This window comes from Mauremys reevesii, linkage group 3 (genome assembly GCF_016161935.1).
Source record: "Mauremys reevesii isolate NIE-2019 linkage group 3, ASM1616193v1, whole genome shotgun sequence".
Classification (NCBI taxonomy): domain Eukaryota; kingdom Metazoa; phylum Chordata; order Testudines; family Geoemydidae; genus Mauremys; species Mauremys reevesii.
This window is the reverse complement of record NC_052625.1, coordinates 11,438,029-11,461,900: the sequence shown is the minus strand read 5'-3', so window position 1 is coordinate 11,461,900 and position 23,872 is coordinate 11,438,029. Positions and strand designations below refer to the sequence as shown.

The 23,872-nt window shown below is 42.0% G+C and overlaps 4 long non-coding RNA genes across 4 annotated transcripts; all 4 read right to left on the bottom strand.

Moving 5' to 3' along the window:
- Positions 1-230: 230 nt before the first annotated feature.
- Positions 231-1,370, bottom strand: LOC120401018. The gene is made up of 2 exons (XR_005596231.1): positions 1,047-1,370; positions 231-464 (listed from the first exon to the last, which is right to left on the bottom strand). It is a non-coding gene; the product is annotated as an uncharacterized LOC120401018 (long non-coding RNA).
- Positions 1,371-7,671: 6,301 nt separating this feature from the next.
- On the bottom strand, positions 7,672-8,811 carry LOC120401020. Its single transcript, XR_005596233.1, has 2 exons — positions 8,488-8,811; positions 7,672-7,905 (listed from the first exon to the last, which is right to left on the bottom strand). It is a non-coding gene; the product is annotated as an uncharacterized LOC120401020 (long non-coding RNA).
- Positions 8,812-12,257: 3,446 nt separating this feature from the next.
- Positions 12,258-19,418, bottom strand: LOC120401021. Its single transcript, XR_005596234.1, has 2 exons — positions 19,356-19,418; positions 12,258-12,778 (listed from the first exon to the last, which is right to left on the bottom strand). It is a non-coding gene; the product is annotated as an uncharacterized LOC120401021 (long non-coding RNA).
- Positions 13,718-14,854, bottom strand: LOC120401023. The gene is made up of 2 exons (XR_005596236.1): positions 14,562-14,854; positions 13,718-13,951 (listed from the first exon to the last, which is right to left on the bottom strand). It is a non-coding gene; the product is annotated as an uncharacterized LOC120401023 (long non-coding RNA).
- Positions 19,419-23,872: the final 4,454 nt, after the last annotated feature.

Below are 23,872 nucleotides of genomic sequence, written 5' to 3'. Positions count from 1 at the left end.
AGAGTTTTCCAAATGACTCAAATATTTGGATGGTGGCAGCATACTGATCTAAGCTGGTAATTAAGCTTAGGGTTTCTCATGCAGGTCCCCACATATGTACCCTAAAGTTCAGAGTGGGGGTGGAACCTACGACTACTTCTCCACTTCATAGTCTACAATATCTTCTTGGCTTCATCTCTCTTCTCAGTCACCTGTGTGATGCATACCATTAGTCATGCACTCACACTTGCTCCTGTCATGCCTTTATTACATCTGACCAGGCAAGTCTCAGAATAAGGAAACCTCTCAATAGAATAAGTACTGTGTGTTCCATTTGGACAAGGTGGTCTTTTGAACTGATGTGGCATTCAGCCCCAAAGTACTCCATCTTTCATAAATCCCAAGGTAGTCTTGCTGTCCTTGTGCTTCTCCAAAGCATTCACAGTCAAAGAAGAGACTCTAGAACTTCCTGGATGTTCACTGGCCTTCAAAATATAGATTGAATGTACTCAGTTCCTCAGGAAATCCTAGGCCCTTTCATGTTTTTCCACTCATGTATGAAGGCCGAGAAAGCTTGCAAATCATCTATCTCATGATTCATTGGATGGAACATCTTGTGGGCACAAAGCAAAAAACCTTATCTCTTCATTAAACATCAGGGCCCTGTCCCTAAGTGAGGGGTGACAACATATGTTTTGGAGGGCTAGTATGCACAAATTCACGTAGTCACTGACAGTTTTAATCACAGGAAACAAACTGGCTCTACAAAGCAGATCCACCTCAATAACCAAACAGGCCTCTGTAGAAGGATTGTTTTGAGATCAGTAAATGGCTATGTGAGTAGAAAATCATTAAGAGGCAAAATATTTTCTCTGTCATAGGATCAGATCATCTCCCCCAACCTCCATCCCTTATCTTTATGTAGAGAGGCTGATAAGTATGACCTCACAAAAGCCTGAGGCTTAACATCAGCCCAGAGAGCCAGAGGTTCTGATCTAGCAAACCTTACAAAGACCTGTGCTTTGACAAAAGCCAGTAGCCTCACAGAGGCCTGACTTTGACTTTACCCCAGCAAAGTAGTGGTTCTGTGCCAGAGACCTGAGGCCTGTGTCCAGACTCATGCTAGGAAGATGGAGGTACCGAGCTAGTATCTTGACAAAGTCCCGCTTGGCTTCAGCCAGGAGCCTGGAAGTGCTGTAGCCGGAACTCTATGTCAGTGCTTTCACCATTACCAACCTAGCATGTCATATGTGCTGAGCCAGTGACCTCATAGCAGCCCATTCTTTAATATCAATCCAGTATGCTACATTTGAGGAACAAGTGACCTCATAGAGGACATAAACCCAGAAACCTAGAGGTGCTGAAACATTAACCACATAAAGGCCTGTTGCCGTGGCGCCAGCCATCATTCTAGAATGTGTTGAGATTTGACTTTATCCCAGCAAGCTAAAGGTCGTGAGCTGCTAACCCTCCAAGGCTTGTACATTTACATCAACCCAGCATGCTGGAATTGGTGAGCTAGTGACCTCACAGAGGCCTTTGCACTGAATTCAGCCCGTGGTGATCAGATCAGCATGGGAAAAAGAATGAGCTAGTGAACTCTTCTGGAGCGATACAAGAGGGATTTAAGAAGAGCTGAGGAGCTGGCCTTCTGCAGTTATAAAAACTCAGGACCTATTTATCTGGAATGACTACAACCCTTGGAATTTATTAAAAATCAATAATAATACTGTTTTAACACGTAGTGGCGAATGAAACATACAGCTTGTCTCAGTTAGCCATCTTCACAGATTAAGTCTATAGAATCCAAGCCTTCATTTGTTTTGACCACAATAGGAAATTCTATCTATCCAATTACTGAAGCTTGCAGCAAATTGAATAGATTTATGGACTCGCAGTTACAATTTTAAGTATAACCTCCATTTTGAAAACTTTAGCCCTCAGTCTCTCAGGAGGCTGTGTTTTGTGTAAAGCGTCACAGGCCAACTGGAATCCATCATTTAAGCAAATGATACCTTCTTGAACAAGAACTACATGCCTTCACTTGACAGAAACACTTTTCCTATTTGCATTACTGAGAGTTTTGCTAGAACAAATGTACAGACAGAAATGGCATTTTCTCAAATACAATTGCCTGGGCAAGTGTGACACATACTGCATAAAACAACATGAAATACTGATAACTTGAACTCAGAAGTCCTAAATGAAGTGGTTGAAGAAAGATCTCTAGTCCACAGATATTACATGTTAATATAGCCTGGAACACACAAGGACATTCCAGAAGCGTTCTGATGCTGTACCATTATTCACAAAAGACAAGCTCTGTAAACTGGGTAACAATAGGCTGCTTAGTCTGAAATCAGAACTGGGCAAATGGACAGAAAAACTGATATGAGATTCAATCAGTAAAGAGCTAAAAGTTGGGAATATAATTAATATCAGTCAACACGTACGTTTTCTTTACTCCCAGATACAGAAGAAAAAGCAGGTGACACCCATGAGCTTCTCCCTCATTGAGACTCTTTGATTCAGGTTGTTAAATCTGAGAGGAGCCAAAAGCATTAGGGAATGTCTGTGGGTGTGCCAAGAAAGACCCACTCACCCACCCAGTCAGCACAGTAAACTGTTACACTACTATGTCATTTAGAGGAATACAATGGTTTCAGAACTAACTGCAGTGTTCTTTACTGGAGCCAAATATCTAGGAATAAGTGGTCAATATTTATCTCAGCAAAAGGTCTTAACCACAAGTGACGCAAGGTTCCATAGTTAGACCAAAGGCTAAGAGACTGAACTAGCAATGTGAGATGGGAAAATGTTTACGGTGTTAGTCTGAACCTGACAAATTTGTCAGGATGTGCAACAAAATGACAGGTAAGTTAAGGAATGGAATATTAGTGAAAATATAATGCTGTTATAAAATCAGAACAAACCAGAGGTATGTTGCAGCACTGTTCCAATTCCCCTCCCCGAAGGAATGGAATGGACAATAGTGAAAAGATGCCATAATGAAATCACAAATGCTTTCTCCTGGAACAGGGCAGCCTATCCCATGTAGGGGCTCAGAGTCTTGTGAAAAAATATGATCAAAGTCGGAGAAATTTCCATATGAAAAGATGAAAAAATTCTTTATAAAGAAAAAAAACAGATACAAAAGTGCAAATTAGGGAAAAAATAGGGATAAATGTAGTAAAAAGGATGTGAGAAGCCTGATGCTTCCAGGAAACACCAGCCTCTGAGAGGGTGCTTGCTCCTACCTACTTCCTATCCCACAAATGGCTCGGAGGCCTTCCGGTAAATCACCTTGTGCAATTTACAGTGTTCTTTTCCACCACTTTTATAGGCTATGCAGCCTCATCCCAACAGTAACACGGACTCCTCAGCTATGAATCTATCACCTGGGTGTATTTCCAAAATCAGATGAACTCAGGGCAACTAAGAGGAGGCTCAGTGATCATAGGGCGGAAGATTAGGAAGATACTGCAATCTGTCAAAAATACATTTTCTAAGTGCAGGCAAAACACAAGGACCCAATGAGACTGCAAAATGAAATTTCAAAGTTTATTGACAGGTGGTATTGTTCAACTGGTAGCAGGCTCCTTCCATCTTGGGATGTCATCGCGGGGTGTTGTCACTGAAGGAATGTTTCTTTTTGCCATAGCAGATGTTGCAGTGTGGAGGGTCGATGACTTGCACAGGAGAATGGGAGAAATCAGGAAATTAAAAACTCCTCCTTCTCCTCCTCCTCCTCCTCCTCCTGTGAGTTTGCTCTCTACCTCTACGACCTCTCCTCCTTCTGCCATGTCGTCGTCTTCTCCTCCTTCCATGTCGACCTCCGCGGCCTCCCCTTCGTCGCCTTCTGCGACGGCTCCTGCTTCTGCTCCTGCTGCGTCTGTACCTTGCCATTTCTGGAGAAGATTTTGGCTTTCAAGATCTCCGCAGCAGGAGCACCAGCTCTGTAGAATGCAGCCAACCTGTCTGGTAAGATAGCCTCATCTTGTGAGCTGAGCTGGCAGCTCTGGCCTTTATATAGAGGGGCCGATAACTGTGACAAAAACCTACCGTGTCACTCACTTGTGATGAACTATAATGGGCTCGTTCACATATGGGCGTCAATTTTACTGTATAGCAAAGTGTCCATATAAGGAGAAAACCAGCTAACATGACCACATATACCCCCTAAATACCACTATCAAACAAAATTCCTAATCAGGAAAAGAGACACATTTTCACACTATATGACCATAAAATGGCTCTCTTTGTTGAAACGACCATATATGTAAAAAACCTGAAGTATGGATAGCAACCAACTACATCTTTTAAAGTGACCACATAAGGGAAATTAAAAAGACTTTAATATAACTTTTATTAAAATAAATGATCAATGCTCATGTGAATTAGTCTTAACATTAGAGCCATTGAGCAAGGTCCCAAGTCTGGTGGAATGATCAATGCTTCATCAATCTTGAAAAGAGGGGGACCACTGTTAATTCCAAATATTAAATGAATAATATCTTTAAGACTCTCTAAAGAGCATAAGCATTTAGGATCATTTTTTAAACTGAGTATCCTTACTGTAAATGAGATTGAGGGGGAAAAAACTGTAGGAGTGAACAGAACACCCAGTGCAGAATAACTGCAAGAATTGTGTGTGTGTTGATCTGATTTCTTGATGGGCTTCTCATGTTGCAGAGGGAGAAAGAACTCAGGGCAACTAAGAGGAGGCTCAGTGATCATAGGGCGGAAGATTAGGAAGAAACTGCAATCTGTCAAAAATACAACCCCTATTTTCTAAGTGCAGGCAAAACACAAGGACCCAATGAGATTGCAAAATGAAATTTCAAAGTTTATTGACAGGTGGTATTGTTCAACTGGTAGCAGGCTCCTTCCATCTTGGGATGTCATCGCGGGGTGTTGTCACTGAAGGAATGTTTCTTTTTGCCATAGCAGATGTTGCAGTGTGGAGGGTCGATGACTTGCACAGGAGAATGGGAGAAATCAGGAAATTAAAAACTCCTCCTTCTCCTCCTCCTCCTCCTCCTGTGAGTTTGCTCACTACCTGTACGACCTCTCCTCCTTCTGCCATGTCATCGTCTTCTCCTTCCATGTCGACCTCCGCGGCCTCCCCTTCGTCGCCTTCTGCGACGGCTCCTGCTTCTGCTCCTGCTGCGTCTGTACCTTGCCATTTCCGGAGAAGATTATGGCTTTCAAGATCTCCGCAGCTGGAGCACCAGCTCCGTAGGAGACAGCCAACCTGTCTGGTGGGATGTCCTCATCTTGTGAGCTGAGCTGGCAGCTCTGGCCCTTATATAGAGGGGCTGGTAAGTGTGACAAAAACCTACCGGGTCACTCACCTGTGATGAACTATAATGGGCTTGTTCAGACATGGGCCAACAATTTTACTGTATAGCAAAGTGTCCATATAAGGAAAAATGCCAGCTGTCCTGATCATGTCATTAACACTTTCCACTGAAATGACTATATAAGGACAAAGCCACTAGTTTTGACCCTATATGGACATAAAATGGTTTTTTGTTGAAATGACAGTATAACCACAAAAACAACATCACAAACACCCTGAAGTTAGGAGGATGCAGGCAACTATGAAGCTATGGAATTGTTTGCCTCTACATTACCCTTGCCTTGTTGGATTAATTTTGTCAATGTTTGGCTGACTTGATTTAAACTGTGGATCTATTCAGCCTACCTGTCTTTGGTGGAATTTCCTGAGCTTGTTAGTTGAACTGGCACTCTGACCTTTATGTAGAGAGGCTGATAAGTATGACCCACATTGCCCTATTATTCAGCTGTGATAAACTAGAATTAAGCAATATATGGCCATCAAATTTACTGTACAGCAAAGTCTATGTAAGAAAACAAATAGATTTTTCCCTTTTTATAAACACTTTGGAAGTTAATTTATGTAGGTCACACTTATCAAAGGGGAAAGCAGTGACCAGTTGATATTGTATCTCTTCACTACATAATGGCAACACCCATCATGACACCCAACCATCAGAAATGAGAAGTTGCCCTTCCTAATTTGATCTACTTTGATTACTACCCATGTGTTCATTTATGAACTCCAGGAGATGGCACTAACTCAGTCCTAATTCTGTTTTCTTGACTTTGAACCTTTATGTACCTAAAAAGGTTGTTTTTAAGATCATGTGAAATGTTTTGGATCTAGTGCCCGTTTTTTTTTTTAAAGTGAGAAAAAGTAGCTTATGACCCCAAAAGTTTTACTTTTGTTTCCTGAGGACAATTGAAACAGCATGTGAATTACAAGTTAAAAGAGATGGCTGATTTATACCCTGTGTATCTTTTTCCCTGCAGCAAATGAATAACTTCAATATTGTTCTCAAATGCACACTGTAGTATTTTGGGGTGATAAAATAATTAAGTGTTGAAACGTTGTGATCCGTGTGTCATTGAGAGGACTAAAGATTTGTGAAAAAATGGTCAAAAGCTTAAAACCAAATCCATGATTTGAATACTGTGTGTCAAATTCCCCTTTCCATTTCAGGCAAGCAATGTAACCCATTACATTTCTAGTAAAAAGGAAGGTATTTTAGCCACTAAAATGAACAGTCTTTCAATAGCAGCTGTTACAATTGGAAAATAATAGGCTTGATTCTCCATTCACACCAGTTTTATATCATTATAACTCAATAAACTCTTATGGAGCTAACTCCTAATTGACACTTGTATAACTGAGAGGATGATCAAGCCAATCCTTGTAACTGGAAATGTCTAAATTAAATATGTTATAGACTTCTGTCTTAAACAGATAGTTAAAGGTTATTGCCTCATTTACTTGTAAAGGGTTAAGAAGTTCACCTAGCCTAGCTGACACGTGACCAGGGGGGACATATGTGAGGACCTGCATGAGAAACCCTAAGCTTAATTACCATCCTGTCCCCCCATTAATTAATTAATGGGGGGACAGGATGTTTCAAAAGGAAGGAGGGAAGTTCCCTTTGGCTTGGTCAGTTTCACTTTTGGCGAGTGGAAAAGATCAAGGAACCAGCCTCTTATCAGAGTAGTGAGTATCAGAAACAAATAAATAGGTTTATGTTTATTTTCTTTTGTGACTTTGTGCAATTAGAGAAATAATCAAATTAGGGATTCTTTTGCCCAGGGGAACATCCTCTGTGTTTTGAATCTGTTGTCTGTGAGAGTAGCTGGTACGCTAATCTCTCCCAGAGGTTTTTTCTTTTACCTTTCTTTTCTTTAATTAAAAGCCTTTTTTAAAAGAACCTGATTGATTTTGTCTTGTTTTTAGATGCAAGGAGATTGGATCAGGACTCACCAGGGATTGGTGAGGGAAGAAGGGGGGAGGGGAATGAGTAACTCTTCCTTGTTTTAAGATCCAAGGGGTTTGGATCGGTGTTCACCAGGGAATTGGTGGCGAAGTCTCTCAAGTCTACCCAGGGAGGGAAAGGTTTGGGGGGGGGAAGACAGAGTTTTCCAAATGACTCAAATATTTGGATGGTGGCAGCATACTGATCTAAGCTGGTAATTAAGCTTAGGGTTTCTCATGCAGGTCCCCACATATGTACCCTAAAGTTCAGAGTGGGGGTGGAACCTACGACTACTTCTCCACTTCATAGTCTACAATATCTTCTTGGCTTCATCTCTCTTCTCAGTCACCTGTGTGATGCATACCATTAGTCATGCACTCACACTTGCTCCTGTCATGCCTTTATTACATCTGACCAGGCAAGTCTCAGAATAAGGAAACCTCTCAATAGAATAAGTACTGTGTGTTCCATTTGGACAAGGTGGTCTTTTGAACTGATGTGGCATTCAGCCCCAAAGTACTCCATCTTTCATAAATCCCAAGGTAGTCTTGCTGTCCTTGTGCTTCTCCAAAGCATTCACAGTCAAAGAAGAGACTCTAGAACTTCCTGGATGTTCACTGGCCTTCAAAATATAGATTGAATGTACTCAGTTCCTCAGGAAATCCTAGGCCCTTTCATGTTTTTCCACTCATGTATGAAGGCCGAGAAAGCTTGCAAATCATCTATCTCATGATTCATTAGATGGAACATCTTGGGGGCACAAAGCAAAAAACCTTATCTCTTCATTAAACATCAGGGCCCTGTCCCTAAGTGAGGGGTGACAACATATGTTTTGGAGGGCTAGTATGCACAAATTCACGTAGTCACTGACAGTTTTAATCACAGGAAACAAACTGGCTCTACAAAGCAGATCCACCTCAATAACCAAACAGGCCTCTGTAGAAGGATTGTTTTGAGATCAGTAAATGGCTATGTGAGTAGAAAATCATTAAGAGGCAAAATATTTTCTCTGTCATAGGATCAGATCATCTCCCCCAACCTCCATCCCTTATCTTTATGTAGAGAGGCTGAGAAGTATGACCTCACAAAAGCCTGAGGCTTAACATCAGCCCAGAGAGCCAGAGGTTCTGATCTAGCAAACCTTACAAAGACCTGTGCTTTGACAAAAGCCAGTAGCCTCACAGAGGCCTGACTTTGACTTTACCCCAGCAAAGTAGTGGTTCTGTGCCAGAGACCTGAGGCCTGTGTCCAGACTCATGCTAGGAAGATGGAGGTACCGAGCTAGTATCTTGACAAAGTCCCGCTTGGCTTCAGCCAGGAGCCTGGAAGTGCTGTAGCCGGAACTCTATGTCAGTGCTTTCACCATTACCAACCTAGCATGTCATATGTGCTGAGCCAGTGACCTCATAGCAGCCCATTCTTTAATATCAATCCAGTATGCTACATTTGAGGAACAAGTGACCTCATAGAGGACATAAACCCAGAAACCTAGAGGTGCTGAAACATTAACCACATAAAGGCCTGTTGCCGTGGCGCCAGCCATCATTCTAGAATGTGTTGAGATTTGACTTTATCCCAGCAAGCTAAAGGTCGTGAGCTGCTAACCCTCCAAAGCTTGTACATTTACATCAACCCAGCATGCTAGAATTGGTGAGCTAGTGACCTCACAGAGGCCTTTGCACTGAATTCAGCCCGTGGTGATCAGATCAGCATGGGAAAATGAATGAGCTAGTGAACTCTTCTGGAGCGATACAAGAGGGATTTAAGAAGAGCTGAGGAGCTGGCCTTCTGCAGTTATAAAAACTCAGGACCTATTTATCTGGAATGACTACAACCCTTGGAATTTATTAAAAATCAATAATAATACTGTTTTAACACGTAGTGGTGAATGAAACATACAGCTTGTCTCAGTTAGCCATCTTCACAGATTAAGTCTATAGAATCCAAGCCTTCATTTGTTTTGACCACAATAGGAAATTCTATCTATCCAATTACTGAAGCTTGCAGCAAATTGAATAGATTTATGGACTCGCAGTTACAATTTTAAGTATAACCTCCATTTTGAAAACTTTAGCCCTCAGTCTCTCAGGAGGCTGTGTTTTGTGTAAAGCGTCACAGGCCAACTGGAATCCATCATTTAAGCAAATGATACCTTCTTGAACAAGAACTACATGCCTTCACTTGACAGAAACACTTTTCCTATTTGCATTACTGAGAGTTTTGCTAGAACAAATGTACAGACAGAAATGGCATTTTCTCAAATACAATTGCCTGGGCAAGTGTGACACATACTGCATAAAACAACATGAAATACTGATAACTTGAACTCAGAAGTCCTAAATGAAGTGGTTGAAGAAAGATCTCTAGTCCACAGATATTACATGTTAATATAGCCTGGAACACACAAGGACATTCCAGAAGCGTTCTGATGCTGTACCATTATTCACAAAAGACAAGCTCTGTAAACTGGGTAACAATAGGCTGCTTAGTCTGAAATCAGAACTGGGCAAATGAACAGAAAAACTGATATGAGATTCAATCAGTAAAGAGCTAAAAGTTGGGAATACAATTAATATCAGTCAACACGTACGTTTTCTTTACTCCCAGATACAGAAGAAAAAGCAGGTGACACCCATGAGCTTCTCCCTCATTGAGACTCTTTGATTCAGGTTGTTAAATCTGAGAGGAGCCAAAAGCATTAGGGAATGTCTGTGGGTGTGCCAAGAAAGACCCACTCACCCACCCAGTCAGCACAGTAAACTGTTACACTACTATGTCATTTAGAGGAATACAATGGTTTCAGAACTAACTGCAGTGTTCTTTACTGGAGCCAAATATCTAGGAATAAGTGGTCAATATTTATCTCAGCAAAAGGTCTTAACCACAAGTGACGCAAGGTTCCATAGTTAGACCAAAGGCTAAGAGACTGAACTAGCAATATGAGATGGGAAAATGTTTACGGTGTTAGTCTGAACCTGACAAATTTGTCAGGATGTGCAACAAAATGACAGGTAAGTTAAGGAATGGAATATTAGTGAAAATATAATGCTGTTATAAAATCAGAACAAACCAGAGGTATGTTGCAGCACTGTTCCAATTCCCCTCCCCGAAGGAATGGAATGGACAATAGTGAAAAGATGCCATAATGAAATCACAAATGCTTTCTCCTGGAACAGGGCAGCCTATCCCATGTAGGGGCTCAGAGTCTTGTGAAAAAATATGATCAAAGTCGGAGAAATTTCCATATGAAAAGATGAAAAAATTCTTTATAAAGAAAAAAAACAGATACAAAAGTGCAAATTAGGGAAAAAATAGGGATAAATGTAGTAAAAAGGATGTGAGAAGCCTGATGCTTCCAGGAAACACCAGCCTCTGAGAGGGTGCTTGCTCCTACCTACTTCCTATCCCACAAATGGCTCGGAGGCCTTCCGGTAAATCACCTTGTGCAATTTACAGTGTTCTTTTCCACCACTTTTATAGGCTATGCAGCCTCATCCCAACAGTAACACGGACTCCTCAGCTATGAATCTATCACCTGGGTGTATTTCCAAAATCAGATGAACTCAGGGCAACTAAGAGGAGGCTCAGTGATCATAGGGCGGAAGATTAGGAAGAAACTGCAATCTGTCAAAAATACAACCCCTATTTTCTAAGTGCAGGCAAAACACAAGGACCCAATGAGACTGCAAAATGAAATTTCAAAGTTTATTGACAGGTGGTATTGTTCAACTGGTAGCAGGCTCCTTCCATCTTGGGATGTCATCGCGGGGTGTTGTCACTGAAGGAATGTTTCTTTTTGCCATAGCAGATGTTGCAGTGTGGAGGGTCGATGACTTGCACAGGAGAATGGGAGAAATCAGGAAATTAAAAACTCCTCCTTCTCCTCCTCCTCCTCCTCCTCCTGTGAGTTTGCTCTCTACCTCTACGACCTCTCCTCCTTCTGCCATGTCGTCGTCTTCTCCTTCCATGTCGACCTCCGCGGCCTCCCCTTCGTCGCCTTCTGCGACGGCTCCTGCTTCTGCTCCTGCTGCGTCTGTACCTTGCCATTTCTGGAGAAGATTTTGGCTTTCAAGATCTCCGCAGCAGGAGCACCAGCTCTGTAGAATGCAGCCAACCTGTCTGGTAAGATAGCCTCATCTTGTGAGCTGAGCTGGCAGCTCTGGCCTTTATATAGAGGGGCCGATAACTGTGACAAAAACCTACCGTGTCACTCACTTGTGATGAACTATAATGGGCTCGTTCACATATGGGCGTCAATTTTACTGTATAGCAAAGTGTCCATATAAGGAGAAAACCAGCTAACATGACCACATATACCCCCTAAATACCACTGTCAAACAAAATTCCTAATCAGGAAAAGAGACACATTTTCACACTATATGACCATAAAATGGCTCTCTTTGTTGAAACGACCATATATGTAAAAAACCTGAAGTATGGATAGCAACCAACTACATCTTTTAAAGTGACCACATAAGGGAAATTAAAAAGACTTTAATATAACTTTTATTAAAATAAATGATCAATGCTCATGTGAAGTAGTCTTAACATTAGAGCCATTGAGCAAGGTCCCAAGTCTGGTGGAATGATAAATGCTTCATCAATCTTGAAAAGAGGGGGACCACTGTTAATTCCAAATATTAAATGAATAATATCTTTAAGACTCTCTAAAGAGCATAGGCATTTAGGATCATTTTTTAAACTGAGTATCCTTACTGTAAATGAGATTGAGGGGGAAAAAACTGTAGGAGTGAACAGAACACCCAGTGCAGAATAACTGCAAGAATTGTGTGTGTGTTGATCTGATTTCTTGATGGGCTTCTCATGTTGCAGAGGGAGAAAGAACTCAGGGCAACTAAGAGGAGGCTCAGTGATCATAGGGCGGAAGATTAGGAAGAAACTGCAATCTGTCAAAAATACAACCCCTATTTTCTAAGTGCAGGCAAAACACAAGGACCCAATGAGATTGCAAAATGAAATTTCAAAGTTTATTGACAGGTGGTATTGTTCAACTGGTAGCAGGCTCCTTCCATCTTGGGATGTCATCGCGGGGTATTGTCACTGAAGGAATGTTTCTTTTTGCCATAGCAGATGTTGCAGTGTGGAGGGTCGATGACTTGCACAGGAGAATGGGAGAAATCAGGAAATTAAAAACTCCTCCTTCTCCTCCTCCTCCTCCTCCTGTGAGTTTGCTCACTACCTCTACGACCTCTCCTCCTTCTGCCATGTCATCGTCTTCTCCTTCCATGTCGACCTCCGCAGCCTCCCCTTCGTCGCCTTCTGCGACGGCTCCTGCTTCTGCTCCTGCTGCGTCTGTACCTTGCCATTTCCGGAGAAGATTATGGCTTTCAAGATCTCCGCAGCTGGAGCACCAGCTCCGTAGGAGACAGCCAACCTGTCTGGTGGGATGTCCTCATCTTGTGAGCTGAGCTGGCAGCTCTGGCCCTTATATAGAGGGGCCGGTAAGTGTGACAAAAACCTACCGGGTCACTCACCTGTGATGAACTATAATGAAGACTTCTGTCTTAAACAGATAGTTAAAGGTTATTGCCTCTTTTACTTGTAAAGGGTTAAGAAGTTCACCTAGCCTAGCTGACACGTGACCAGGGGGGACATATGTGAGGACCTGCATGAGAAACCCTAAGCTTAATTACCATCCTGTCCCCCCATTAATTAATTAATGGGGGGACAGGATGTTTCAAAAGGAAGGAGGGAAGTTCCCTTTGGCTTGGTCAGTTTCACTTTTGGCGAGTGGAAAAGATCAAGGAACCAGCCTCTTATCAGAGTAGTGAGTATCAGAAACAAATAAATAGGTTTATGTTTATTTTCTTTTGTGACTTTGTGCAATTAGAGAAATAATCAAATTAGGGATTCTTTTGCCCAGGGGAACATCCTCTGTGTTTTGAATCTGTTGTCTGTGAGAGTAGCTGGTACGCTAATCTCTCCCAGAGGTTTTTTCTTTTACCTTTCTTTTCTTTAATTAAAAGCCTTTTTTAAAAGAACCTGATTGATTTTGTCTTGTTTTTAGATGCAAGGAGATTGGATCAGACTCACCAGGGATTGGTGAGGGAAGAAGGGGGGAGGGGAATGAGTAACTCTTCCTTGTTTTAAGATCCAAGGGGTTTGGATCGGTGTTCACCAGGGAATTGGTGGCGAAGTCTCTCAAGTCTACCCAGGGAGGGAAAGGTTTTTGGGGGGGAAGACAGAGTTTTCCAAATGACTCAAATATTTGGATGGTGGCAGCATACTGATCTAAGCTGGTAATTAAGCTTAGGGTTTCTCATGCAGGTCCCCACATATGTACCCTAAAGTTCAGAGTGGGGGTGGAACCTACGACTACTTCTCCACTTCATAGTCTACAATATCTTCTTGGCTTCATCTCTCTTCTCAGTCACCTGTGTGATGCATACCATTAGTCATGCACTCACACTTGCTCCTGTCATGCCTTTATTACATCTGACCAGGCAAGTCTCAGAATAAGGAAACCTCTCAATAGAATAAGTACTGTGTGTTCCATTTGGACAAGGTGGTCTTTTGAACTGATGTGGCATTCAGCCCCAAAGTACTCCATCTTTCATAAATCCCAAGGTAGTCTTGCTGTCCTTGTGCTTCTCCAAAGCATTCACAGTCAAAGAAGAGACTCTAGAACTTCCTGGATGTTCACTGGCCTTCAAAATATAGATTGAATGTACTCAGTTCCTCAGGAAATCCTAGGCCCTTTCATGTTTTTCCACTCATGTATGAAGGCCGAGAAAGCTTGCAAATCATCTATCTCATGATTCATTAGATGGAACATCTTGGGGGCACAAAGCAAAAAACCTTATCTCTTCATTAAACATCAGGGCCCTGTCCCTAAGTGAGGGGTGACAACATATGATTTGGAGGGCTAGTATGCACAAATTCACGTAGTCACTGACAGTTTTAATCACAGGAAACAAACTGGCTCTACAAAGCAGATCCACCTCAATAACCAAACAGGCCTCTGTAGAAGGATTGTTTTGAGATCAGTAAATGGCTATGTGAGTAGAAAATCATTAAGAGGCAAAATATTTTCTCTGTCATAGGATCAGATCATCTCCCCCAACCTCCATCCCTTATCTTTATGTAGAGAGGCTAAGTATGACCTCACAAAAGCCTGAGGCTTAACATCAGCCCAGAGAGCCAGAGGTGCTGATCTAGCAAACCTTACAAAGACCTGTGCTTTGACAAAAGCCAGTAGCCTCACAGAGGCCTGACTTTGACTTTACCCCAGCAAAGTAGTGGTTCTGTACCAGAGACCTGAGGCCTGTGTCCAGACTCATGCTAGGAAGATGGAGGTACCGAGCTAGTATCTTGACAAAGTCCCGCTTGGCTTCAGCCAGGAGCCTGGAAGTGCTGTAGCCGGAACTCTATGTCAGTGCTTTCACCATTACCAACCTAGCATGTCATATGTGCTGAGCCAGTGACCTCATAGCAGCCCATTCTTTAATATCAATCCAGTATGCTACATTTGAGGAACAAGTGACCTCATAGAGGACATAAACCCAGAAACCTAGAGGTGCTGAAACATTAACCACATAAAGGCCTGTTGCCGTGGCGCCAGCCATCATTCTAGAATGTGTTGAGATTTGACTTTATCCCAGCAAGCTAAAGGTCGTGAGCTGCTAACCCTCCAAGGCTTGTACATTTACATCAACCCAGCATGCTAGAATTGGTGAGCTAGTGACCTCACAGAGGCCTTTGCACTGAATTCAGCCCGTGGTGATCAGATCAGCATGGGAAAAAGAATGAGCTAGTGAACTCTTCTGGAGTGATACAAGAGGGATTTAAGAAGAGCTGAGGAGCTGGCCTTCTGCAGTTATAAAAACTCAGGACCTATTTATCTGGAATGACTACAACCCTTGGAATTTATTAAAAATCAATAATAATACTGTTTTAACACGTAGTGGCGAATGAAACATACAGCTTGTCTCAGTTAGCCATCTTCACAGATTAAGTCTATAGAATCCAAGCCTTCATTTGTTTTGACCACAATAGGAAATACTATCTATCCAATTACTGAAGCTTGCAGCAAATTGAATAGATTTATGGACTCGCAGTTACAATTTTAAGTATAACCTCCATTTTGAAAACTTTAGCCCTCAGTCTCTCAGGAGGCTGTGTTTTGTGTAAAGCGTCACAGGCCAACTGGAATCCATCATTTAAGCAAATGATACCTTCTTGAACAAGAACTACATGCCTTCACTTGACAGAAACACTTTTCCTATTTGCATTACTGAGAGTTTTGCTAGAACAAATGTACAGACAGAAATGGCATTTTCTCAAATACAATTGCCTGGGCAAGCGTGACACATACTGCATAAAACAACATGAAATACTGATAACTTGAACTCAGAAGTCCTAAATGAAGTGGTTGAAGAAAGATCTCTAGTCCACAGATATTACATGTTAATATAGCCTGGAACACACAAGGACATTCCAGAAGCGTTCTGATGCTGTACCATTATTCACAAAAGACAAGCTCTGTAAACTGGGTAACAATAGGCTGCTTAGTCTGAAATCAGAACTGGGCAAATGAACAGAAAAACTGCTATGAGATTCAATCAGTATTTAAGGGATTTAAGAAGAGCTGAGGAGCTGGCCTTCTGCAGTTATAAAAACTCAGGACCTATTTATCTGGAATAACTACAACCCTTGGAATTTATTAAAAATCAATAATAACACTGTTTTAACATGTAGTGGCAAATGAGACATACAGCTTGTCTCAGTTGGCCATCTTCACAGATTAAGTCTATAGAATCCAAGCCTTTATTTGTTTTGACCACAATAGGAAATTCTGTCTATCCAATCACTGAAGCTTGCAGAAAATTGAATAGATTTATGGACTAGCAGTTACAATTTTAATTATAACTTCCATTTTGAAAACTTTAGCCCTCAGTCTCTCAGGAGGCTGTTTTGTGTAAAGCTTCACAGGCCAACTGGAATCCATCATTTAAGCAAATGGATACCTTCTTGAACAAGAAATACATGCCTTCACTTGACAGAAACACTTTTCCTATTTGCATTACTGAGAGTTTTGCTAGAACAAATGTACAGAGAGAAATGGCATTTTCAGAAAAACTGATATGAGATTCAATCAGTAAAGAGCTAAAAGTAGGGAATATAATTAATATCAGTCAACATGTACGTTTTCTTTTCTCCCAGATACAGAAGAAAAAGCAGGTGATACCCATGAGCTTCTCCCTCATTGAGACTCTTTGATTCAGGTTGTTAAATCTGAGAGGAGCCAAAAGCATTAGGGAATGTCTGTGGGTGTGCCAAGAAAGACCCACTCACCCACCCAGTCAGCACAGTAAACTGTTACACTACTATGTCATTTAGAGGAATACAATGGTTTCAGAACTAACTGCAGTGTTCTTTACTGGAGCCAAATATCTAGGAATAAGTGGTCAATATTTATCGCAGCAAAAGGTCTTAAGCACAAATGACACAAGGTTCCATAGTTAGACCAAAGGCTAAGAGACTGAACTAGCAATATGAGATGGGAAAATGTTTAAGGTGTTAGTCTGAACCTGACGAATTTGTCAGGATGTGCAACGAAATGACCGGTAAGGTAAGGAATGGAATATTAGTGAAAATATAATGCTGTTATAAAATCAGAACAAACCAGAGGTATGTTGCAGCACTGTTCCAATTCCGCTCCCCAAAGGAATGGAATGGACAATAGTGAAAAGATGCCATAATGAAATCACAAATGCTTTCTCCTGGAACAGGGCAGCCTATCCCATGTGGGGGCTCAGAGTCTTGTGAAAAAATATGATCAAAGTCGGAGAAATTTCCATATGAAAAGATGAAAAAATTCTTTATAAAGAAAAAACAGATACACAAGAGTGCAAATTAGAGAACAAAGTAGGGATAAATGTAGTAAAAAGATTGTGAGAAGCCTGATGCTTCCAGGAAAAACCAGTCTCTGAGAGGGTGCTTGCTCCTACCTACTTCCTATCCCACAAATGGCTCGGAGGCCTTCCGGTAAATCACCTTGTGCAATTTACAGTGTTCTTTTCCACCACCTTTACAGGCTATGCAGCCTCATCCCAACAGTAACACGGACTCCTCAGCTATGAATCTATCACCTGGGTGTATTTCCAAAATCAGATGAACTCAGGGCAACTAAGAGGAGGCTCAGTGATCATAGGGCGGAAGATTAGGAAGAAACTGCAATCTGTCAAAAATACAACCCCTATTTTCTAAGTGCAGGCAAAACACAAGGACCCAATGAGATTGCAAAATGAAATTTCAAAGTTTATTGACAGGTGGTATTGTTCAACTGGTAGCAGGCTCCTTCCATCTTGGGATGTCATCGCGGGGTGTTGTCACTGAAGGAATGTTTCTTTTTGCCATAGCAGATGTTGCAGTGTGGAGGGTCGATGACTTGCACAGGAGAATGGGAGAAATCAGGAAATTAAAAACTCCTCCTTCTCCTCCTCCTCCTCCTCCTGTGAGTTTGCTCACTACCTCTACGACCTCTCCTCCTTCTGCCATGTCATCGTCTTCTCCTTCCATGCCGACCTCCGCGGCCTCCCCTTCGTCGCCTTCTGCGACGGCTCCTGCTTCTGCTCCTGCTGCGTCTGTACCTTGCCATTTCTGGAGAAGATTTTGGCTTTCAAGATCTCCGCAGCAGGAGCACCAGCTCTGTAGAATGCAGCCAACCTGTCTGGTAAGATAGCCTCATCTTGTGAGCTGAGCTGGCAGCTCTGGCCTTTATATAGAGGGGCCGATAACTGTGACAAAAACCTACCGTGTCACTCACTTGTGATGAACTATAATGGGCTCGTTCACATATGGGCGTCAATTTTACTGTATAGCAAAGTGTCCATATAAGGAGAAAACCAGCTAACATGACCACATATACCCCCTAAATACCACTATCAAACAAAATTCCTAATCAGGAAAAGAGACACATTTTCACACTATATGACCATAAAATGGCTCTCTTTGTTGAAACGACCATATATGTAAAAAACCTGAAGTATGGATAGCAACCAACTACATCTTTTAAAGTGACCACATAAGGGAAATTTAAAAGACTTTACTATAACTTTTATTAAAATAAATGATCAATGCTCATGTGAAGTAGTCTTAACATTAGAGCCATTGAGCAAGGTCCCAAGTCTGGTGGAATGATAAATGCTTCATCAATCTTGAAAAGAGGGGGACCACTGTTAATTCCAAATATTAAATGAATAATATCTTTAAGACTCTCTAAAGAGCATAGGCATTTAGGATCATTTTTTAAACTGAGTATCCTTACTGTAAATGAGATTGAGGGGGAAAAAACTGTAGGAGTGAACAGAACACCCAGTGCAGAATAACTGCAAGAATTGTGTGTGTGTTGATCTGATTTCTTGATGGGCTTCTCATGTTGCAGAGGGAGAAAGAACTCAGGGCAACTAAGAGGAGGCTCAGTGATCATAGGGCGGAAGATTAGGAAGAAACTGCAATCTGTCAAAAATACAACCCCTATTTTCTAAGTGCAGGCAAAACACAAGGACCCAATGAGATTGCAAAATGAAATTTCAAAGTTTATTGACAGGTGGTATTGTTCAACTGGTAGCAGGCTCCTTCCATCTTGGGATGTCATCGCGGGGTGTTGTCACTGAAGGAATGTTTCTTTTTGCCATAGCAGATGTTGCAGTGTGGAGGGTCGATGACTTGCACAGGAGAATGGGAGAAATCAGGAAATTAAAAACTCCTCCTTCTCCTCCTCCTCCTCCTCCTGTGAGTTTGCTCACTACCTCTACGACCTCTCCTCCTTCTGCCATGTCATCGTCTTCTCCTCCTTCCATGTCGACCTCCGCGGCCTCCCCTTCGTCGCCTTCTGCGACGGCTCCTGCTTCTGCTCCTGCTGCGTCTGTACCTTGCCATTTCCGGAGAAGATTCTGGCTTTCAAGATCTCCGCAGCTGGAGCACCAGCTCCGTAGGAGACAGCCAACCTGTCTGGTGGGATGTCCTCATCTTGTGAGCTGAGCTGGCAGCTCTGGCCCTTATATAGAGGGGCCGGTAAGTGTGACAAAAACCTACCGGGTCACTCACCTGTGATGAACTATAATGGGCTTGTTCAGACATGGGCATCAATTTTACTGTATAGCAAAGTGTCCATATAAGGAAAAATGCCAGCTGTCCTGATCATGTCATTAACACTTTCCACTGAAATGACTATATAAGGACAAAACCACAAGTTTTGACCCTATATGGACATAAAATGTTTTTTTTTGTTGAAATGACAGTATAACCACAAAAACAACATCACAAACACCCTGAAGTTAGGAGGATGCAGGCAACTATGAAGCTATGGAATTGTTTTCCTCTACATTACCCTTGCCTTGTTGGATTAATTTTGTCAGTGTTTGGCTGACTTGATTTAAACTGTGGATCTATTCAGCCTACCTGTCTTTGGTGGAATTTCCTGAGCTTGTTAGTTGAACTGGCACTCTGACCTTTATGTAGAGAGGCTGATAAGTATGACCCACATTGCCCTATTATTCAGCTGTGATAAACTAGAATTAAGCAATATATGGCCATCAAATTTACTGTACAGCAAAGTGTCTATGTAAGAAAACAAATAGATTTTTCCCTTTTTATAAACACTTTGGAAGTTAATTTATGTAGGTCACACTTATCAAAGGGGAAAGCAGTGACCAGTTGATATTGTATCTGTTCACTACATAATGGCAACACTCATCATGACACCCAACCATCAGAAATGAGAAGTTGCCCTTCCTAATTTGATCTACTTTGATTACTACCCATGTGTTCATTTATGAACTCCAGGAGATGGCACTAACTCAGTCCTAATTGTGTTTTCTTGACTTTGAACCTTTATGTACCTAAAAAGGTTGTTTTTAAGATCATGTGAAATGTTTTGGATCTAGTGCCTGTTTTTTTTTTTTTTAAAGTGAGAAAAAGTAGCTTATGACCCCAAAAAGTTTCACCTTTGTTTCCTGAGGACAATTGAAACAGCATGTGAATTACAAGTTAAAAGAGATGGCTGATTTATACCATGTGTATCTTTTTCCCTGCAGCAAATGAATAACTTCAATATTGTTCTCAAACGCACACTGTAGTATTTTGGGGTGATAAAATAATTAAGTGTTGAAACGTTGTGATCCGTGTGTCATTGAGAGGACTAAAGATTTGTGAAAAAATGGTCAAAAGCTTAAAACCAAATCCATGATTTGAATACTGTGTGTCAAATTCCCCTTTCCATTTCAGGCAAGCATGAATGTAACCCATTACATTTCTAGTAAAAAGGAAGGTATTTTAGCCACTAAAATGAACAGTCTTTCAATAGCAGCTGTTACAATTGGAAAATAATAGGCTTGATTCTCCATTCACACCAGTTTTATATCATTATAACTCAATAAACTCTTATGGAGCTAACTCCTAATTGACACTGGTATAACTGAGAGGATGATCAAGCCAATCCTTTTAACTGGAAATGTCTAAATTAAATATGTTATAGACTTCTGTCTTAAACAGATAGTTAAAGGTTATTGCCTCTTTTACTTGTAAAGGGTTAAGAAGTTCACCTAGCCTAGCTGACACGTGACCAGGGGGGACATATGTGGGGACCTGCATGAGAAACCCTAAGCTTAATTACCATCCTGTCCCCCCATTAATTAATTAATGGGGGGACAGGATGTTTCAAAAGGAAGGAGGGAAGTTCCCTTTGGCTTGGTCAGTTTCACTTTTGGCGAGTGGAAAAGATCAAGGAACCAGCCTCTTATCAGAGTAGTGAGTATCAGAAACAAATAAATAGGTTTATGTTTATTTTTTTTGTGACTTTATGCAATTAGAGAAATAATCAAATTAGGGATTCTTTTGCCCAGGGGAACATCCTCTGTGTTTTGAATCTGTTGTCTGTGAGAGTATCTGGTACGCTAATCTCTCCCAGACGTTTTTTCTTTTACCTTTCTTTTCTTTAATTAAAAGCCTTTTTTAAAAGAACCTGATTGATTTTGTCTTGTTTTTAGATGCAAGGGGATTGGATCTGGACTCACCAGGGATTGGTGAGGGAAGAAGGGGGGAGGGGAATGAGTAACTCTTCCTTGTTTTAAGATCCAAGAGGTTTGGATCGGTGTTCACCAGGGAATTGGTGGCGAAGTCTCTCAAGTCTACCCAGAGAGGGAAAGGTTTTGGGGGGGAAGACAGAGTTTTCCAAATGACTCAAATATTTGGATGGTGGCAGCATACTGATCTAAGCTGGTAATTAAGCTTAGGGTTTCTCATGCAGGTCCCCACATATGTACCCTAAAGTTCAGAGTGGGGGTGGAACCTACGACTACTTCTCCACTTCATAGTCTACAATATCTTCTTGGCTTCATCTCTCTTCTCAGTCACCTGTGTGATGCATACCATTAGTCATGCACTCACACTTTCTCCTGTCATGCCTTTATTACATCTGACCAGGCAAGTCTCAGAATAAGGAAACCTCTCAATAGAATAAGTACTGTGTGTTCCATTTGGACAAGGTGGTCTTTTGAACTGATGTGGCATTCAGCCCCAAAGTACTCCATCTTTCATAAATCCCAAGGTAGTCTTGCTGTCCTTGTGCTTCTCCAAAGCATTCACAGTCAAAGAAGAGACTCTAGAACTTTCTGGATGTTCACTGGCCTTCAAAATATAGATTGAATGTACTCAGTTCCTCAGGAAATCCTAGGCCCTTTCATGTTTTTCCACTCATGTATGAAGGCCGAGAAAGCTTGCAAATCATCTATCTCATGATTCATAAGATGGAACATCTTGGGGGCACAAAGCAAAAAACCTAATCTCTTCATTAAACATCAGGGCCCTGTCCCTAAGTGAGGGGTGACAACATATGTTTTGGAGGGCTAGTATGCACAAATTCACGTAGTCACTGACAGTTTTAATCACAGGAAACAAACTGGCTCTACAAAGCAGATCCACCTCAATAACCAAACAGGCCTCTGTAGAAGGATTGTTTTGAGATCAGTAAATGGCTATGTGAGTAGAAAATCATTAAGAGGCAAAATATTTTCTCTGTCATAGGATCAGATCATCTCCCCCAACCTCCATCCCTTATCTTTATGTAGAGAGGCTGATAAGTATGACCTCACAAAAGCCTGAGGCTTAACATCAGCCCAGAGAGCCAGAGGTGCTGATCTAGCAAACCTTACAAAGACCTGTGCTTTGACAAAAGCCAGTAGCCTCACAGAGGCCTGACTTTGACTTTACCCCAGCAAAGTAGTGGTTCTGTGCCAGAGACCTGAGGCCTGTGTCCAGACTCATGCTAGGAAGATGGAGGTACCGAGCTAGTATCTTGACAAAGTCCCGCTTGGCTTCAGCCAGGAGCCTGGAAGTGCTGTAGCCGGAACTCTATGTCAGTGCTTTCACCATTACCAACCTAGCCTGTCATATGTGCTGAGCCAGTGACCTCATAGCAGCCCATTCTTTAATATCAATCCAGTATGCTACATTTGAGGAACAAGTGACCTCATAGAGGACATAAACCCAGAAACCTAGAGGTGCTGAAACATTAACCACATAAAGGCCTGTTGCCGTGGTGCCAGCCATCATTCTAGAATGTGTTGAGATTTGACTTTATCCCAGCAAGCTAAAGGTCGTGAGCTAAAGGTAACCCTCCAAGGCTTGTGCATTTACATCAACCCAGCACGCTATAATTGGTCAGCTAGTGACCTCACAGAGGCCTTTGCACTGAATTCAGCCCGTGGTGATCAGATCAGTGTGGGAAAAAGAATGAGCTAGTGAACTCACAGAAAGTGCTTTAAGTCCCATTTATTCTTCTGGAGTGACACAAGAGGGATTTAAGAAGAGCTGAGGAGCTGGCCTTCTGCAGTTATAAAAACTCAGGACCTATTTATCTGGAATGACTACAACCCTTGGAATTTATTAAAATCAATAATAACACTGTTTTAACATGTAGTGGCAAATGAGACATACAGCTTGTCTCAGTTGGCCATCTTCACAGCGGGTATGGCTACACTGGCGAGTTGCAGCACTGGAAAGCCTCCACCAGCGCTGCAATTAGTAAGTGGCCACACCTGCAGGCCACTTCCAGCGCTGCAGCCAGTACACCTCACTCAGCATGGGGAATAAGGATTCCAGCGCTGGTGCTGCAGCGCTGGTCATCAAGTGTGGCCACACACCAGCGCTGTGATTGGCCTCCAGGGTATAAGGATGTATCCCAGAATGCTTTTATAAATTACTCTCTTTGTTTTGTTATGAACGAGCTCCGACGCTCCGTTGCTTATCTAAAAAACAAACAGAGCTCCTGTTTGCTGTGATCATCTGTACCTGGCTGTAAACAATCAAATGAGAGGCAGGCAGGGAGGGAGTGAAACAGTGGGGAGTCGTGTTGGCTGCAGGCTGTTTGCAATTAAGAGTTAAGACGAAGGGGTCGGAAACATGTTCTGATTTTTCAATGCAGGAAGCTAAACACACAGTGTTGGCTCCAAAAATCCCCTCTCTCTTTCCCCCCGCTCCCTGTCACACTAGACCCCACTCCACCCCCCTCTTTTGAAAAGCACGTTGTGGCCACTTGAATGCTGGGATAGCTGCCCATAATGCAT